The sequence below is a fragment of the Macaca mulatta genome, chromosome 8 (assembly GCF_049350105.2).
Source record: "Macaca mulatta isolate MMU2019108-1 chromosome 8, T2T-MMU8v2.0, whole genome shotgun sequence".
Lineage (NCBI taxonomy): Eukaryota > Metazoa > Chordata > Mammalia > Primates > Cercopithecidae > Macaca > Macaca mulatta.
This window is the reverse complement of record NC_133413.1, coordinates 143,880,775-143,900,909: the sequence shown is the minus strand read 5'-3', so window position 1 is coordinate 143,900,909 and position 20,135 is coordinate 143,880,775. Positions and strand designations below refer to the sequence as shown.

Sequence of the window (20,135 nt, the reverse complement as noted above, 5' to 3'; positions counted from 1 at the left end):
AGCGTGGCCAGGATAAAAGCAGGCAGATGAACATGGAAGGACTAGACTGGTAGATTGGCTGAGTCTTCCAGCCCCCATCTTTCTCCTGTGCTGGATGCTTCCTGTCCTCGAACATCAGACTCCAAGTTCTTCAGCTTTTGGACTGTTGGATTTACACCAGTGGTTTGCCAGGGACTCTTGGGCCTTTGGCCACAGACTGAAGGCTGTGCTGTCGGCTTCCGTCCTTTTGAGGTTTTGGGACTCCTACTGATCCGCCACTAGTTTCCTTGCTTTTCAACTTGCAGACGGCCTATCGTGGGACTTTACCTTGTGATGCTGTGAGTCAATTCTTAATGTTTGTTTTTGTTTTTGTTTTGAGACAGCGTCCCACTCTGTCGCCAGGCTGGAGTGCAGTGGTGCATTCTCAGCTCACTGCAACCTCTGCCTCCCAGGTTCAAGCGATCCTCCTGCCTCAACCTCCCAAGTAGCTGGGATTACAGGCACCTGCCACCACACTCGGCTAATGTTTTGTATTTTTAGTAGAGATGGGGTTTCACCATGTTGGCCAGAATGGTCTCAATCTCTTGGCCTCATGATCCACCCACCTCGGCCTCCCAAAGTGCTGGGATTACAGGTGTGAGCCACCGTGCCTGGCCTTCTCCTTAATAAACTCCCCTTTATATATACATCTATCCTATTAGTCCTGTCCCTCTAGAGAACCCTGACTGGAAACATGTGACTGGAAGCGTCTCTAGTGAAGGTGCAGTGAGACAACTTAGCTAGTATGTATTGGCGTGACATGTTGGCATCACTCCAGAGCCTGGTGACCTAGGTTTGGGTGACTGACTTTGCTGCCTACTAGCTGTGTAGCCTGGAACAAGCGACTTCACTTCTTTGTGCTTGTGTAAATATGGGGGGATGATAAGGCACCTAATAATAGATTGTTTGGAAGATCGAATGGCTTAATCCACATCAGGTGTCTGAAACAGTGCACATCTACGTAGTTGGGAAATGTTAGCTATTGTAGGCCAAGTGCCAGTCACATAGTAGGTGTTCAATAAATACAACCACCTTTCTGTTATTAGATGTGCTGGAACAATTCCATTACACTAACTTTTGCTACTTTTGTAAGAACTGCAGATTTAATGCCTATCTACCTCCCCATAAGCACTGTTAATTAAAGCCCCCAAGCCCAGATAACCTTGCTTTTCTGTCCTTAGCAAGCTTTGGCTTGATAAGAATTTTCAAAATGTGTTTGTTGATCTTTTAAAACCCCTGAGATGAATATTTACTGCCAAAATGTGCAAGTGTATCGCAAGGATTTAATTCAGGCGCTAGATAATAATGCTGGAGATTTAAAGAAGGAAAATGGCGACGTTTTCATTTCCTTGCCTTCTATCTGCTACGGCTATGAGCGCTTCTGTTTATCATTTAAATCCTATTTGAAAAGGTCACTGGTTATTTGCGTGAATCATACAGTGTGAGGACTTAGGAAAAAAGAGCCAAAGATTGGCCGTCGCAGTCGCCTGCTTAATTCCCTGTCCTTCCCCCATGATGGAGTTTGCTCTGAGTCTCTGCTGTTCTCAGCTTGTGGTGGCCACCACGGGGTACAGGAGGACCCCTGGGTCCAGGCATGTGAGACTGTCAGTAATGATGAGAAGACCAGACACTGCTCAGAGTGCATGGAGTTTGTGAGTCCACTTGAAATTAGGCTGGTGCAACTGAGGAATGGTGCTTTAAATTTTATTCCATTTTAATTAATTAGCTAATTATTTAAATTAATTAGCTAATTTAATTAGTGGCACTAATTAATTAGTGGCACTAATTAGTTAATTAGTGCAACTGAAGAACTGTATTTTAAACTGAAATTTTCAATCCACTCTCATTTTTACTTGCATTCCCATTTTACAGAGGAGAAGTCTGAGGGTCCAAATGCTTCAGCACTGGTTTAGAATTGCCCGGCGTGTACGTAGTGGACCTGCTCTCTTCAGATACGTGCAGACGATCTCTGAAAGCTCTCTCTGCCGCAGTTCCTCTCTAATGATGTTCAGCAGGTATTCTCTGAGCCTCCTGTAGCCTGTGTTCCGCAGGTGTGAGGTGAAGGGGCGATGGCGTATTTATTGGCCTCGTATCTGATAGTTGCCCGCACATTGTGCCCAGAGAAGCACTTTGGGAAGTGGAGCTGGTGTTCAAAAGGTCACTAATTGGCTTATTCCCGAGGATTCATCTTCAGGTGTTGAAATCTCTTTTTTGAAAGACCTAACCTGGGAAGTCCACTGAATACAGGTGTGTGATGCAGTTTCTCAGGGACAGCAGGAAACCAGGGGAAGTTTCCAGAGAGGAGAAGTGTGAAGAGCCATTCTCCATTGCTTTTTTTTTTTTTTTTGAGATGGAGTTTCACTCTTGCTGCCCAGGCTGGAGTGCAATGGCGTGATCTTGGCTCACTGCAACCTCTGCCTTCTGGGTTCAAGTGATTCTCCTGCCTCAGCCACCCGAGTAGCTGGGATTATAGGCATGTGCCACCAGGCCCAGCTAATTTTGTTTATTTTTAGTAGAGATGGAGTTTCACCATGTTGGCCAGGCTGGTCTCGAACTCCAGACCTCAGTTGATCCACCCGCCTTGTCCTCCCAAAGGACTGGGATTACAGGCGTGAGCCACGGCGCCTGACCCTCCTTCACTAATTTGCTGGGTTACAGTCACTGCCCTCCAGAGGGACATGATCTGCCCTGCTTCCCTCACTGACCTCGTCCTGTAAAATTATCCCTTTTACTCCCCACACTGGCTGAATACCACCAGCTCCTTTCCACCCTGTGATCTCCCACTGGCATGTCCCTCCACCTGAGCTCCACTCTCCTCACCTGGTGTTTGCAAGTGGCTCACTCAGGAGCTCAGTCTCACGGTTCCCCGGTGCCCCATGCCCTGTCATTTGCAGTGGTGTCCTGTGATCCTCACAGGAGCCTTGTGAAGTCAGTCCTGTTCTCATTTTACCGACGAACCTTAGAGAGGCTCCATAGCTCACTCAGAGTCTCGAAGCAAGTGAAACGCAAGGGTAGAGCCCACTTCTGTCTGGCCCTACACCCTGTGCCTCAACTGTACAACCAGTATTCTCTGATAGAACTTTCCCAGTGACGGAAATGTTCAATATCTGTACTGTCCAGTTCAGTAGCCTCTCACTGCATGAGACTACTAGGCACTTGAAATTTGGCTGGTGCCACTGAAGAACTGTGCTTTAAATTTCATTCAATTTTAGTGAATTAGCGAATTATTTTAATTGATTAGCTAATTTAGTTAGGAACACTAATTAGTTAATTAATGAGTGCATCTGAGGAACTGCATTTTAAACTTAAAATTTAATTTTAATTGGAAATAGCCACATGAGGCTAGTAACTGTAAAGAACTGTGACAAGCCTGAGATGTCTCCCTATTTGCAAGCTGACAAATTAGCCTGCTGACAGATGCTGGCAGAAGACGGGAGCTTCCTGGATCAGAGACGAGGGACTTCATTACTCACAGCACAGCGGGCAGCCGGCTTGAGTTTCATACTTGTGTCATTTCTGCTTGCCTCCAAGTCCCATGGGGTTTTGTGTAAAAGCATTTACCATTATCTGCACCGTTTTGTATGATACACAAGCTTTCAGAGAGAGGGACTATATATTTCACTCCTCATTGTATCTCCAGTATCCCAAAGAGAGCCTGGAACATTCTAGGGACCTAACAAGTCTCTACTAAATGACCAATAGCTCTGGTTCCTCACAGAAGCCAAGAGTCTGGACCCAGTGGTTATTGAGGATCCTCCCAGCTCTTGAAGAAGGTCTCTGAATTTGAGCAAGTGCCCTGCGTCTGAGGTTGTCTCTTCCTTACAGTCGCTGCGGAGATCAGCCTCAAACAGGGCTCTCAGTTTCCTCCCTGCAGGGCCTGAGTCTGGGACTCCGTGCACGTAGATTGCAGAGGAAGTGTTCCAGGGAAAGGATGGGGGACACAGGGCTATGCAGGGGAGCTGCTGAGCAGGGATATACTCCCAGCTAGATACTATGGCCAATCCCAGAGCACAAACTGCACCATGAGACTGTCCCACAAACCTAAAAGTTTGGCCTGGACCCAGGGACATTTGGGAGCCTCAGAAGATTATAGGCAGCGGGAAGGAAAGACAGAAATCCGAGAATTCCACATAAGAAAACGTGTTCTGGACTCTGGAGTCCAGGTAGTTTGGTGTTTGACTCAGACTCTAGGTGGCAGTAGGGAAGAGAAATGAGCGTGCTTCCACGCTGTTGGGGAAAGGTGCATTTGTTTTCAACTCTAGTACTTACCATCAGCGGGGGAAACCGAAGGAAAAGGCAAAGGAGGCCAACCTTGTGTAACCCCGTGTCCCTCCGTCATTGTCTGTGGGCTGCCTAGGGTGTGGGGGGTGAGAGGGTGGGCACCTCCCAGGGGAGGCAGCTCCTGTGTGGCCAGAGGCAGTTCTCTGGATCAAGGGACAGCTGCGAGCTGTCAGCAGCCAATAGTCACAGCAGCTGAGGGGTGGTGGCCCAGCCAGAAGAGGCCCCTGGGCAGAGTGCCAGCAGCATCTACCCTGCAGGGACCCAGCACCTTCCAGGTAGCCTGACCCCAGCTAAGGAAATGAAAACCTGAAACCTGCCTTTCCAGGTGAAGTGGCTCCGAGGGTCACTGGGCGTAATTTGCTACCTAAGGAAAGTCCAGCGGTTCTTGATTACCATCCCCTGCCCTCCACGCCGCTCAGGTTTCCTGCTCATCCTCTGGGCCAGCCTGGAGAAGAAACACACAATAAGTCTTCTTTTCTTCATGTCCCTACAATGTGCCAGGAACTCTTCAAGAAACTTGGCCTATATTATCTCATCTAACTTTCCCAGCAACCCCGAGAAATGGGCCTTGTAATGCCAGTGCCTGCAAGGTGGAAGCCGTGGCTGGCCGAGGTGAAATCCCATCCCCGCACCGCACAGCTAGGAATGGCAGTGCCAGGACTCAAAGCCAACCTCCTGGGCCAAAGCCTGTGCTCTTCCCCACCATCTCCATGGGCGTGGGTCGGGGAGAGGACGCATCAGGAGACTGTGCCTTCCTGTTCTTTCTCTTTCTCCAGGCAGCCCCAGCAAGCACTGCAGGAATTCAGGGAGCGAAGAGGGAAGTCAAGGAACCCTAGCCTATGGTTTCCCCTACCGATGAGTAGTGGATTTGAGAATGCATCTTCCCCCAACAGCATGGAAGCTCACTCATTGGTCTTCCCTACTGTCACCTGGCATCTGATTCAAACACCAAATGACCTGGACTCCAGAGTCTAGAACACGTGTCTTATGTGGAATTCTTGGATTCCCGTCTTTCCTTTCCGCTGCCTATAATCTTCTGAGACTCCCAAATATCTCTGGGTCAAAGCCCAACTTATAGGCCTGGGTTTTGAGATCCCTCTGCAGTTTGCCAAGTTTCTTTATTTCTATTTATTTATTTATTTATTTATTGTAATTTTTTTTTTTAGTAGAGACAGGGTTTCACCATGTTAGCCAGGATGGTCTCCATCCTCTGATCTTGTGACCCACCCACCTCGGACTCCCAAAGTGTTAGGATTAAGGCGTGAGCCACTGTACCCGGCCCAGGTTTCTTTTTTTTTTTTTGAGACAAAGTCTCACTCTTGTCCCCCAAGCTGGAGTGCAATGGCACAATCTTGGCTCACTGCAACCTTCACCTCCCAGGTTCGAGCCATTCTCCTGCCTCAGCCTCCCGAGTAGCTGGGATTACAGATGCATACCACCACGCCCAGCTAATTTTTGTATTTTAAGTAGAGACAGGGGTTTCACCATGTTGGCCAGGCTGGTCTCGAACTCCTGACCCCAGGTGATCTGCCCACCTCGACCTCCCAAAGTGTTGGGATTACAGATGTGAGCCACTGTGCCCAGCCGCGGTTTGCCAAGTTTCTTCCAACCAATCCTATCTTTCAAGGTTGCCCATCACCATCTCCCACTGTAATACAAAGGAGATCTGCCATTTATTTGCTCAATACCTAAAAATATTTGTTCTTATTTAGGGAGCCCATGCCACCTCCCCAAGATGGGCAGATCACTTTGTATGTGTGGTCTTGTGTGAGCCTCACGAGGACCCCATCAGGTCAGTCCTGTTGTTCTCATCTTATAGATGAAAAATTGAAACTCAGCGAGGTACAATAACCTATTCAAAGTCTCAAAGCCAGTGAGGAATAGAACAAGGATTAATGCAAGTCAGTCTGGCCCAGACCCTGTGCTCTCTACTTCTCGGTCAGCACTCTCCAATAGAACTTTCCCAATGATGGAAGTGCTCTATGTTGGTACTGCCCAGATCAGTAGCTGCTAACCACATGAGGCTGTTAAGCACTTAAAATTTAGCTGGTGCAACTGAGGAACTGTTCTTTAAATTATATTCAATTTTAATTAATTCAATTAATTTAATTAGTGGCATTAAGTAGTTAATTAATGAGTGCAACTGAGGACTTGTATTTTAAATTTAAAATATACGTTTAATTAGAAATAGCGGGTGAGCGAGATGGCTCACACCTGTAATTCCAGCACTTTGGGAGGCCGAGGTGGGCGAGCTGCGAGGTCAGGAGTTCGAGGCTAGCCTGGCCAACATGGCGAAACCCTGTCTGCACTAAAAATACAAAACTTAGCCGGGCATGGTGGCACGCGCCTGTAATCCCAGCTACTCAGGAGACTGAGGCAGGAGAATCGCTTGAACCCAGGAGTTGGAGATTGCAGTGAGCCAAGATTGCACCACTGCACTCCATCCTGGGCGACAAGAGTGAAACTCCATCTCAAAAAAAAAAAGAAAGAAAGAAAGAAAGAAAAAAAAAGAAATAGCCACGTGAGGCTAGTAGACATAAAGAACTGTGACAGACCTGAGATGTCACCCTATTTGCAAGCCAACAGATTAGCTTGCTGGCAGATGCTGACAAAAGATAGCAGCTTCCTGGATTAGAGTCAAAAGACTTTTCTCCAGCACAGCAGGCAGCCTAAGTTTCACGTTTGCATCATTTCTACTTGTACCCCAAGTCTCATGGGCTTGCTTCATAGATGAGGAACCTCAATCTTTTACAATAATGGTCTGCAAGTGAACCTACTCAACTTTTCTCTTGGAAAAGTTATCATTATCTTCATGATCCTGGAGAGTGAGCACACCTGAGCCCTGCTCTGGAAGGAGACACTGTCTCTATGTTCCATGCTCTGTGCCTCCTTAAAAAGGTAGTTCAGAAAAGAAACCTCCCTGTGCTTCTGCTTGCAAGACACACGGAAGTGCAAGAGACCCATAAAGAATTGTCTGTCAACCGTGATGCTGCATTGGATACTGCAACTCCCAATTGTCTGCAGTGACTGTTCTGGGATGTTTCACATGTATTACATCATTGACCACCCCCAGATGTCTGCAGAGTTAGCCTGTCTTTTCTTTTAGCAGGTGAAGAAATTGAGGCTCACTCCCACCCAGCTTCCTGAACTTTGAGATCGTGGATTCTCCTACCCAATACCAACTCTTTCTACTTCCCCCTTGTTCCCCCAAAAAAACAGAAACCTGGAATGTTTGTCCTCCTCACTCCTTTTCAAAACTTTACCCTCCAAAACTGGAATTCATTTTCTCTTCTGCCTTGTCATCTTCTTCTGATTTTCCAGAAGAGTTGCCAGTCTGACCTCCTCCCCGAAGCCTTCCTTGCGTAGCCCAACCTATGCTGAACTCCCCTGTCTCTTCTCGATCATAGAAGGTCCTATCTCATACTCTTCACTGACAGCTCTTGAGGGCAGAGCCTGTACCTTCCCATGGCCACTCTTCCCCAACATGGCCTATCTCAGGAGTTGGGGGAAAAACAAACCAACAAATAAGAATTCAAAAAACTAAACCAGAAACAAGCAGCTATTATTTTATGCCTGGGATTGACTTCCCACTTCACTACCCACTTTCAATTCCAGGCCCCAGGGAGTGGGTGAATGGGCTTGATTCTTTCCCAGAAAGGGGAGATGTTTTGAAATGACTCAAAGAAAAGCTGATTGGATTGGATTGAGTTTTGGTAAATCCACCCACAAGAGTAGAGAAACTTGACATTTGCCTTCCGAGCCAGCAAGAGGGAGGAATCTCATTTCCTTCTAACTGAGCAGGAGGCGATGGAATGATGCCTGAGCAGGTCTCAGGAGACTGGGTTCTAGTCCAAGTTCTGAGGCTGGCTGGCTACATGACCTTGGGGAAGACACTCCCCTTTTCCAGGTCTTAGTTTCTCATCTGTGATGCAGGACTGGAGGAGGGGGAGAGGAGTCAGACTCTCCAGTTGCCCTCCCACCCTACCTTCCATTCTGGGCTTCAGTGGCTCTCCGGGCCAGGAGAGCCCAGCCTTCACTTCACAGGAACTCGGTGACGTTCTGCTCCTCCCAGCCTACTTCCTGCCACCTCCCTGAGCAGGACCAGCCTTCCCTCCTCTCCATGTACAGTGTAGACGTTGCACACTGCCTGGCTGAGGGAGCACCTACTGTAAGGCTGTGCTGAAATAGCAGCATTTGATTCTAATCCAAACTCCTCTATCTTCAGCCCTGATACATTACCTCATCATAAACATCATTCACAGTGCCGCCATCGCTGCCTTGAAAGGTGGGCATGTTTTTCTCTGCACTCTCATTCAGTTATTTTTAGGAAATGCCATGTAGTTCCCATACACTTGACATCTACCTGCTTTCACTACATCTGGAGAGATTCAGGAAATCAGAAAGTCCTTGTTAAGGATAAGGCCTAGGGTGGAGCTGCGATGTACTTTCCATTTGTAAAACCCAGGCAGAGGAGTCTGTGCAGGTTAAAGACACAGATAAAGAAAAACAACTGATCGAAGAACAATTGGCCCAGCTAGGGTGGAGGTTCTCCAGGCAACCAGGGAGTGGGGGGCTGGACGGAGGGAGGAAGGAAAGGAGGGAGGGAGGGTCTTCAAGGAGGGGTGTCAGGGATGGGGCAGAGAGGGAGCAGACAGTGGATCCTAATCATTACAGACACTGTGCTGAGAACTCTTATCACCTCTCACTGAATCCTTACAGCAGCCCCAGGACATGGGTATGCTCATTATCCCTGTTTTGCAGATGAGAAAACTGAAGTTCAGAGATGAAATGGCTTATCCATGGCCACTGAGCTGCAAAATTGCAGAGCCTGAGTGGGAGTCGGATCTCCTGACCACCTACTCAGTTCTTACAAATCAAACGTTTGTTGGGGGGAGATAGAATGCTTGCAAAAGGAACTCTGTTTGTCAGCTTTGCTGCATAACAAAATCTTCCAAGCTCAGTGACTTGCAACAAATGTTTATTTCTTGTTCATTACAAGTGAAAATGCCTGGGTAACCTGCAGGTCAGCTGTGGCTCAGCAAAGCTCTGTGAATTTTCTCAGTTTAAGGTCCAGGGTGAAGGTAGTCGCTAACCAGGACATGCTGTCCTCTAACCAGAACTGAAAGAACTACGTAGTCAAATTTCAGCTTTCTGCTCAGAGATGGCACGTTAGAACCGCACATACTCTGTCGACCAAAGCAAGTGACGTGGCCAAGCCCAATGTCAGTGGAGCAGGGAGGGATATTGTCTGTCCTCCCACAGTGAGAGGTGGAGGGTGCTAGAAGGGGGATAAATAGTTGCATAATACAGTTGGCTGGGCCGCACTGGGCTCTGCAGACAGATTCCTGGGTCTGACTCCTATCTCTGTCACTTAATAGTTGTGGTCATATGGCCTACAGCAAAGTGCTTGACCACACTGTGCCTCAGCTTTCTCATCCGCAAAATGGGGATGATAATTATAGTCCTGCATTAATTTGCTAGAGCTACCATAACAAAATATCACAAACTCGGTGGCTTAAACGACAGAAATTTATTTTCTCACAGATCTGGAAGCTGGAAGCCCAAGATCAAGGTGTCCTCAGGGTTGGTTTCTGATGAGGGCTCTCTTTCTGGCTTGCAAATGGCTGCCTTCTAATTTGTCCTCACATGACTTTCTTCTGTGCATATGGTGAGAGTGCTTTCTGGCACTTTTTTTTTTTTTTTTTTTTAATAGGAACATCAGTTCTAGCAGATTGTGGCCCCACCATTATGATCTCATTTAACCTTATTATCTTCCTAAAGGTCTTATCTCCAAATACAGTCATCTTGAGGGTTAAGGCATCAACATATGAATTTGGTGGGGGTGTAGGGGACAGTTCAGTCCATAGCAAGGGCCAATTCTGCAGCGCTGTTGTGATGATTTAAATGGATTAGGATAGTGTCTGGCCTACAGGCAAGCACTGAATAAGAGCTAGGCTGCTCTTAGTGCCCTGGTGGTAGCAGGCCCCACAGTATCATGATTGGGCATTCCCTGCAATGATAATGCCTCATTTGCTTTCTTTGTCCTTTGCAACCTCTCCCAATTCCTGGCATAAATGAGGTGACCAGGAAATGGATGCTTGTGTGCCCCAGTGAATCCTGAGGCAGTTGACAGAAGGCACGCAGGGTTTGAGGTGCCCTGGGCTGCACTCGCTGCTGTGTTGCTGACCTGCTTGGTGACTTTGGTCAAGCCACCGTCTTCTGCCAGCCAGGATGCATCTCATTAAGACAAAGCTTGTTTTGTCCACAAAATCTCAGCAGATTTCATTTGCCCGTGGCCTTTTGTGGCTATTCCGAAGTATTGGGTAGTGCTCAGAGCCAAAGTGCTTGAGATTGGGATTTTGTTGTTGTTGTTGTTGTTTGTTTTTGTTTTTTGTTTTTTTCTTGAGACGGAGTTTCACTCTTATGACCCAGGTTGGAGCACAGTGGCACAATCTTGGCTGTCTGCAACCTCCGCCTCCCTGCAACCTCTGCTTCCTAGGTTCAAGCGAGTCTCCTGCCTCAGCCTCCCAAGTAGCTGGGATTACAGGCACCTGCCACCACACCTAGCTAATTTTCGTATTTTTAGTTGAGACAGGGTTTCACTATGTTGGCCAAGCTGGTCTTTGAACTCCTGACCTCAAGTGATCCGCCCACCTTGACCTTCCAAAGTGCTGGGATTACAGGCTGAGCCACTGCACTGGGCCAGAGAGATTGTTTCTTTTACAGAAATGTTCTTATAGATTCCAAATTGACAGTAATTCTCCAAACCCCCTCCCACAGCTACTGCTCCCCACCTTAAGACAGCACCTAATGACCCTGCCAGATAGGGCCAGGCTGGACAGGCACAGGAGAACTTACTCTCGCTGCCTGTGTCTGGGGCAGTTTTTGGGTTATGCCTAAGTGCACACACTTCCTTGGGGTTGGGGGTGGGTGAGAACAGCCTTTGACCTGCAAACCTGGGTTCCAGTCCCCATTCTGCCCTTGCTCCCCTTAGTCCACCGAGCTGCTCGATCTCCAAGCTTCGGTTTCCTTCTGTGGGTGATGGCGAGGCTGGAGCTACCCCAAGGGACTGCCATGGGGCTAAATAATGGATGTGAAAGGCCTTAACCCAGTGCCAGGCACACAGCAGGTCCCAGAAAAAGGATGTGCCATCCTCTCACTTTCTGTTTACCCCACCCATCGTCATCCTTCACTTAGTGAGTGTTTTCCTGCTCTTGAGTAGCTACCCACAGACACAGAACCACCCAGGCTTAAGGCGACATCTTGGGATTCCGTGGCAACACTGAGAAAGCCTGTGTGGATTTTTCTGTCCTCGCTCGTGTTACCTTTCCCACATCTGGCCTTGCTTAGAAAGAACGATGTCTGAGGCTGTTTGTTTAGTAGAGAGCTCTGTTAGTTGAGGAGGGACAGATTAAAGGCCGTGGGGACAGCCAAGCCTGTCCAAGTCCCCTTGCCTGGTGTGGCTCAGCCCGGCAGCGTTGGGAGGGAGAGCACCAGGTGAAAGTTCTTGGCGTCCTCCCAGCTCGTTGCTAATTCGTTATTTGTATGATGACTGATGCAGTGCATTTTTGACCCTCTCAGTCTCAACTTCCTCATCAGGGAAACAGGAACAAAGATACCTTCTGTGAGATGTGCAGCATCTGGCCCAGAGTAGAAGGTGATGATGATGATGAAGATGATGATAGCTCAGCCCTTAGGGAGCATTGCTGACAGGCCAGGAATGCTTTAAGCACTTCATATTCATTGACCCTCTTAATCTTCTTGGCAACCCTAGGAGGTGGGCTCTATTATTCTTTTTGTTTACAGATGAGGAAACTGAGGCACAGTGAGGTTAAGTGACTCCGGGCAGGATGTACCGCCAGTGAATGACAGGGCTGGGAATTGGACCCAGGCTGCCTTGCTCCATAGCCCCCGACCCTCATCACTGCCCTCAGACCCAGGTGACATTAATTATGTCAAGCTGTGCCTCCTCCCTACAACCTTCCCTGCACTGTTGGGGAAAAGGACACAAAGAGCAGATGTTGCTTGTTCTGAAAAGTACTTACTTTTAATTAAACTAAAAATGTCCCTTTCGCGTTGTTTCTCTAGAGAGTCAGAGGCAAGGCAGCCCCTCCCTGGGCACCTGCTCCCTCCTTCAGGCCCCCGTGGGCCTCTCGGTGTGATATTAATGTCTGAAGGCCTCCGACTCATCCATTATTGATGGGGCATGATGGGTACACTGTGGGGAGAGGGTGAGATTGAGGCCCAGGCAGTCTTAACAGCTCAGGAAGTTCTTTTTATCCCTGTCCCTGGTGGAAAAGTGCATTACAGGTGACAGGCGCAAAAGCAGCTGTGACCGAAGCTACTGCCAGCCGTGGGTAGGGCATGATTATCATTTGTTATTGCCCCCTACTGAGCACCCACTTCTCATTCAGGATTTAGGAAAAAAATTACAGCAATGGCAACACCACTTCTCTGATCTTGAGTCTTAGGTTCACATCTCTCTGTTCCTTCACAAAATGCCTAGCTGTCTGTTTCCTGCCAGTTAGAAGAATATGCCAGACTCAGAACTACCTCCCGCCCTGGCCCAATGAGATCTGTGACCTGCCCCCAGCCCTATTGTGAATGCACACACTTCCTTGGGGTTGGGGGTGGGTGAGAACAGCCTTTGACCTGTAGACCTGGGTTCCAGTCCCCATTTTGCCCTTGCCCCCCTTAGTCCACCGAGCTGCTCGACCTCCGAGATTTGGTTTCACTCTGTGTGTGATGGCGAGGCTGGAGCTACCCCAAGGGACTGTCATGAGGCTAAATAATGGATGTGAAAGGCCTTAACCCAGTGCCGGGCACACAGCAGGTCCCAGAAAACGGATGTGCCATCCTCTCACTTTCTGTTTACTCCACCTGTCCTTATACTTCAGGGTTTGAGCAAGATCCGCTTGTCCTGGCCCTCTTTGACTCATTCCTCCCCCATTTCAGTGTTTTGCACGTTGGTTAAAACTCTTTGGGGCAGGCTCTCCAAATTTAGTATTTTTACAACAGGAAGTGGTCTTAGAGCTCATGCAGCTCAGAGCTTTCTGTTTGCAGTTTGGGACAGGAAGCTTCTGCACGAAGGTCCCCTGGCTCCCGTCCAGTGCTCCTTAAGTGACTATCTTCTTTCCCCACACTGAGTGCCTTGATAGGGCTCAGAGGCTTCATGTGAGCACTTAGCATTTACTGTGTATATCTGAGCCAAGCAGGGACAGAAACTGTCTCACCGATCCTCACGCCCTCTCCCCATGCTCAGTGTCCTGAGTATTTTCTTCTATTTTTCAGGTGAAGAAACTGAGGCTCAGAGAAGTTAAGAGACTCCATTGAGGTCACACAGCCGGTAAGTGGCAGAGCTGGGATTCGAACCCAGCTCTCTTTCACTCCAGAACCTGTGCTCTAAATTGCCTTGCTTTCTTTGCCTTAAAATGGGGAGACCTGGGACTTTGTTTTCTGTTTTGATGGTGCTCACACAGATTCCTGGGTTGAAAGGAGAGGGCCCCTGGGTCCAAGAATTCAGAAGGGTGGTGGCGTTTGAGAAAAACAGCCCCATTCCCAGTGGGTGCCGTGGCTGGGACAAACCCGGAGCTTCAGCACACCCGGGTTCAGGATCAAGCCCACTGTGGCCAGCAGGGTCCTGGGTCCATTCTCCCAGGAGGGTTGCTCCGAGGCCCCAGGATCTCTAGGAACCAGACCCCTGGAACCCCACAGCAGGGCCCAGGTGCCTCTTCGTGTGCTGTGTGCCTCACGTTCTGCCTCAACCACAGAGGAGCCCGGCAGGCAGGACTCAGTCTCACTCAGCACCACTCTGGATGGTTGCATAGTTACACGGTGTGGTTTGTAGTATTTTTGGTTTTGTTGTTTTTGCAAAAGCCAAAGGAAGTCTGTGGGCTGAGTTCTACCTTCCCTTCTTTGAGGATAGTTGGTCTGCTCAGTCAGGGGCAAGCAGAGCTCAGCTAGGGGAAAAAACAAAAACAAAACAAAACAAAAAAACCCTCCAAACACAAAGTTCACAGATCAGAGGGCACCTGACCTAGCCAGACAGTGGCACTGTGGCTGTTCATGGGCAGGGCTCATTGGAAGTTCCGTTACAATCATCCCATTTTCCAGATGAGGACACTGAGGCCCAGAACCAACCACACCCTCACCTCTTGGGAGGCACAACTCAGAATGAATCTTTGCTCCCTGAGTGCTGAGTGCTTTGCTGTTTCACAGCTCGCTGTCCCTGCAGTCCACACATACTCATTGAGGGCCTACTGCTGCTCCCAGCAGGCACACAGCAGTCAGGGAGTCGGTTGAACTGCCTGCCTCCTGGTGGGGGAAGACAGAGAGACAGACATTCAGTCCACTGTCAAGTGCTAGTTCCTCATGAAGGCTGTGAAGGGGAATGCCACAGAACAAGTGGCACAGACAGCGATGCTATTTTAGGGTGATCAGGCTAGGCTTCTCCAAGGAAAAGCATTTGGACAGAACCGTGAATGCAGTGGGTGAGCAAGCCATATGAATTCTGGGGTAGGAACAGTATTGGTAGAGGGAACAGCAGGTGCAAAGGCCGTGAGGCAGAGAGTATGTTTGGTGTACCATCACGCTCTTTGAGTTTGATTCTCTGGGTGTTTGCTACCCCACCCCCCACCACCATCACAGTGGCTGCTCACCTCTAGTATCCCTTCCTTAGTCACCTCCAAGTGTCTGCAGGAGTGTGGCAGTGGGATGGGGGTTGTGTAGCAAGAAAAATCAAACAAAATTGCATGGGGCAGAAGAAAGGTGTATAATAGGAAACTACTTGTCTTAGTCCTTAATCCTCTTTGCACAATTTCTGTCTTTGATGAAGCTTGCAATGGTTTCATCTTCTTGCTTTGTATGTATTCTCAAAATACCTTCTTTAACTAGAGCTGTGAGTTCTCAGCACACTGGAGTCCACTATGTCAGGCCAGTCTTTCCAGGCAGAGCAGGAACCCAGATTCAAAAACCACAGAAATAGGAGAAGAAATAGTTTTGGAAACTACACTGCCGACCTTGTGCTGAGCTCAGGGAGGGAGGTGCAGCAGGCAGACAGTGGCTGGGTGGGGGTGCAGTGGCTGACAGACCTCCGGACCTCTGTCTGGGCACAGCCATTAGGCTCAGGCCCCTGTGTGCGGACTCAGGTCCCTCCTTCATCACAGGGTGGTGGTAGCACCAGCCGAGTTCCTGGGGGAGCGGTTCGTGGGGCTGGGTGTGCTGGAAGAGACATGCTGAGGAGTTAGGGACCCCAGGTTCTCTCTGACTTTGTTTTCTGTTTTGATTTTGCTCACATAGATTTATAAGTTGATAAAAAAGAAGGGCTCCTGGGTCCGAGAACTCGGAAGAGGGGTGGTATTTGGGAAAAATAGCCCCATCCCCGTTGGGTGCCATGGCCTGGACAATCCCAGAGCATCCACACACCAGCGTTCAGGATTGAGCCCATTATGGCCGGCAGAGGCCCTGGTCCCCGTCCCAGGAAAGTTGCTCTGAGGCTCCAGGCTCTCTAGGAACCAGACCCCTGGGCTCCACAGCAGGGCCAGGTGCCTCTTCATGTGCTGTAGTCTCATCTGAGTGCCACCTCGGCCAGTGTACAACCTTGGGCAAGTCTCGCCCCCTCCTGGAGACTCTGAAAATGGAACAGAAAGGTGTGGTCATCTGTATGTTCCTGTGGTCTGGAAACGCTACAACCTTTTTGCCTCTAAGGCAGGTAGCAGCCAGGCATGGGGACTGGGCTTCTGTCAGCTCCCCTTTGATTCTGTAGACCTCTGGCTCTTAGCAAAGAGATGTCCTAGAAAGGGGGGCAGTACCTTGGTGATCCTGTCTTGGACATTTAGACCAGAGCTTCCACCCATTCTCACCTCTCCTTGACCTGAGACCTGTGGCTGCAGAACCAGAAACTCATTTCCAGAAGCAGCAGAATGTCTGTTTCCACAGGGCTCAGAAGCATTTATTAAGCCTTCCATTAACTGCATCTTACTCCGCTGGAAAAATAATAGAAAGCAATTCTGTCTGGTTTCTGGCCTGTAAGCTCCTGAAGAGTTCTTGTAAGGAAGGCTCAAAAAACGCCTGTGCTGTGTGACTCGGAGCCCAGCCCTGCAGCTTCCCTCCAAGGAGCAGGCAGCTCAGTGGTTGACCAGCAAGCCCATTATCATTCAGCACCATTGGGTAATCCATGTGTCTGCCTGTCAATTAAACAAGTGCTTAAGAGGGGCCTGGGGCCAGGGGCACATACCGAGAGTACTAAGGCTAAATAAGACACAGCGCGTGCCCTCCACAGCAGTTCAGGCGCAACATGACCACTTTCTCTATTCGGTAAAACTCAGAGAGTTCTTGACTTTATTATTCGCAGTTCAAAAGCGGCGTGAGCTTTTGTGTCGGCTCCCCTTTACCCCCTAAGTGCCATAGTGGGCATGCAGAGGGCCCATGTAGATGCCTGCACATGCAATGGGTTACGATATAGGACAGGAACACCAAGCTTGGGGGGATCCACCATCTTGTGACAGACAGCGAGCAAGCCAGCTTTTTGTCCCAGAGAGAGACATTACCGCATGTCTCAGGATTGGTTGCTGCAAATGCAAGCCAGGTACAGAGCAGTCAGAGCCTCGCATTCTTTGTCTACCCAGCAAGATGTGTAGGAATGCAAGAAACTCATGGAGAAATGTCTGCAAACAATGCATTAGCATTGCACATATCTGGATCTGAATCCTACCTCTAACAATTTAACTAAGTGTTAAATTGGGTAAATTGCAATCACTGGACTTCTCAGCCTCAGTTTCCTCTTCTATAAAGTGGGGATAATGCCTACTTTCCAGGTGATTGTAAAAGAGAGTGTAGGGTCACTCCTCTGGGAATACAGTAGGGAACTAAGAAAGCCCTTGAGTTCAAGAAACTTAGTTGCTTGGGGAATCCTTTCAGCTATATGTAAGTATGCAATGTCAGTTAGTCATGTGTGTGGCTTATGCCTGTAATCCCAGCACTTTGGGAGGCTGAGGCAGGCAGATCACGAGGTCAGGAGATGGAGACCATCTTGGCTGACATGGTGAAACCCTGTCTCTACTAAAAGTACAAAAAATTAGCTGGGCGTGGTGGCACATGCCTGTAGTCCCAGCTACTCGGGAGGCTGAAGGAGGAAAATCGCTTGAACCCAGGAGGTGGAGGTTGCAGTGAGCCAAGATCGTGCCACTGCACTCCAGCCTGGGCGACAGAGCGAGACTCTACCTCAAAAAAATAAAAAAAAATAAAAGAATAGAGGAAAAAATGCAGAGGCCGATACATATCATGGTTCAGGGACAGTTTCTGCAAGGATTTGCCATTTGACCCAGCATCCTGAATGGAATAAAGGAATGACGTTACTACCTGTGGGAAGAGCATTCTGGGCAGAGCAGATAGCCTGTGCGTAGGTCCTATGCTTGGCCTGCTTGAGGGATAGCGTGGAAGATGATGCAGCTCTGCAGAGTGAACAAGGAAAAGGCATGGAAAATGGAATCAGAGAGTAGTCAGGGACCAGTTCATGTAGGATCTTGCAGGCCTTGATGAGAGCCTTGGATTGCATTGTGGATGTGGAGAGAACCCACTGGAGGCTTCAGGTAGGTGGGGGCAGGAGGAGAAAATGGCATGGAGGAGGCCGGGAGAGGCTGCAAGGTCTGGGATTTGCTTTTATCCTGCTGCTACTAACAAGTTAGCCTGTTAGTGTTTCACGGATCCTGGCAGAAGACGTGAGATTCCTGGGTCCGGAGTGTTGTAAAGTGGGAAAGATCTGACTGCTTTTTGTGCACAAAGCCTGAGCTCAGAATGAACTCTTCTGAGTTTGAAGGGGAATGATAGCTCAGTCAACACTTTCAGAAGCTGAGCCTCGGTCAACAAATAGGAATGAGATTCTTGGAACAGATTCCAGAACACAGCCTATCAGAAGGCTCTTATTCTCTCTCAGCCTCCACATCTTACCTGCAAAAGAGGGAGAACATTGCTTCCCAGGCATATTGTGGGGCCTTGTAAATAGAAATTGAATCTGAAGACTTATTCTCTGAGTTAATAAGAAACAGCAAATTCTTCCTAATAATTTATCCTTCTAGGTTTTTGATGATCCTCTTTCTTCACTGAGAAGCTATTAATGTTTCTATGTAGCTCTGGTGCACAACACACACACTCTCAGACATGCTTGCAAAGTTTGCCTGCCAGTGTCTTCCTAGATAAAGGATGGTGTTGGTCATTTAGGGGACAAGCAGAGAGAAGAAGGTGAAAAGAGTCAGAACCCCAGAGGGGCAAGAGAAAACAGCCAGGGCGGCCTCTTTTTTTCTTTTTTTTTCTGATACAGAGTCTTGCTGTGACGCCCAGGCTGGTGTGCAGTGGCGTAATCTTAGCTCACTGCAACCTCCACCTCCCAGATTCAAGTGATTCTCCTGCCTCAACCTCCCAAGTAGCTGGGACTACAGGCGTGTGCCACCGCGCCTAGCTAATTTTTTATTTTTCTAGTAGAAACGGGGTTTCACCGTATTGGCCAGGCTGGTCTCGAACTCCTGACCTCGTGGTCCACCTGCCTGGGCCTCCCAAAGTGCTGGGATTACAGGCGTGAGCCACCGCACCTGGCCAGGGTGGTTTTTCTTTCGATCACGTTTCTTCCTCCCGCCCCATGCTGTACATCTGAAGGGAGCTGAGGCTTACACGCAGTGTCCCCCACGTGCAAACTCATGTGCACCCTCTACCCACCCCAGGATGCTCAGCCAGCTGGCCAAGCTTTAGAGCTGGAATTCAGATGGCAGTCTCTAGCCAGTGCTGGGCACATTCTGCCATCCCCATCCCTAGACCTCGTGCCTTTCCAGTCTTCATTTCTCCCAAAGACCTAAGCAGTACAGCCGGCCTTGGCAAGGCCCGCCTCTTGTCACTGCATTGTGGGAGGAGATAAAATGGCACTTGAGTGTTTTAAAGTTGAGCAGAACAAGACGTTTTTAAAATGCTGTGTTCCCTATGTGGGAGGCCTTCTAATGGGCAGCTGGGGACAAGGCGTCCAGTCCTCCCACCCCCGGGAGGTCCCGGAAGGGACTGCAGCGTGGGATGGGAGGCACACTCCCAGCGTTGGATGCCCACCTGGTGACCAGTTCAGACAGAACTGGGACAGAGCTGCCTCCTGCTCCTCTGGCCATGAGGGTGTTTGGACATTCCCAGCAGTCATTCAGCATAGCTCCCTTTACCTCTCCTGCCAGAGTTGCCTCCTCATTGGACAGAGGGTGAGGAGGACTCGTGATCACTTTGTGGCGAGGGTGGGCAGAGTAGGGCTGAGTGGAGGTGAACTCCCCCTGCCGCATCAACGCTCCCCCAGGTGGGGCATAGGCGCCATCCAGAGAGACCAGCTGAGGCTGAAAGGTAGATTCTTAGAATGAAGAGCTGGGCCTCTGGAGCCGGGCTGCTTGGATCACCTTTTATCTTACTCTATTTTTTTGAGACAGAGTTGCACTCTGTCACCCAGGCTGAAGTGCAGTGCTATGATCTCGGCTCACTGCAACCTCCACCTCCCGGGTTCAAGCAATTCTCATGCCTCAGCCTCCCAAGTATCTGAGATTATGGGCGTGTGCCACCACGCCCAGATAATTTTGTATTTTTAGTAGAGACAGGGTTTCACCATGTTGGCCAGCCTGGTCTCGAACTTCTGACCTCAAGTGATCCACCCGCCGCAGCCTCCCAAAGTGCTGGGATTACAGGCATGAGCCACCACGCCTAGCCCCATTTCTTCACTTTGAAAGAGAACATATCACCCCCTTGGTAAAGCTGTTGAGGTCAAACAAGCAACCTGAGAGAAGTGCTGACTTGGTGCCTGGTGCAGACTTGGTGCACTTTAG

The 20,135-nt window shown here is 49.1% G+C and overlaps 1 protein-coding gene across 19 annotated transcripts in view; it reads left to right on the top strand.

Moving 5' to 3' along the window:
* ST3GAL1 (ST3 beta-galactoside alpha-2,3-sialyltransferase 1) overlaps positions 1-20,135 on the top strand; it is a 145,703-nt gene that overhangs the window by 87,803 nt on the left and 37,765 nt on the right. For 9 of the 19 annotated variants that reach the window (XM_015146017.3, XM_028852134.2, XM_028852135.2 and 6 more), the window contains 1 exon segment: positions 13,591-13,645. The gene's annotated coding sequence lies outside the window, so the exon portion shown is untranslated. 19 annotated transcript variants of the gene reach the window in all.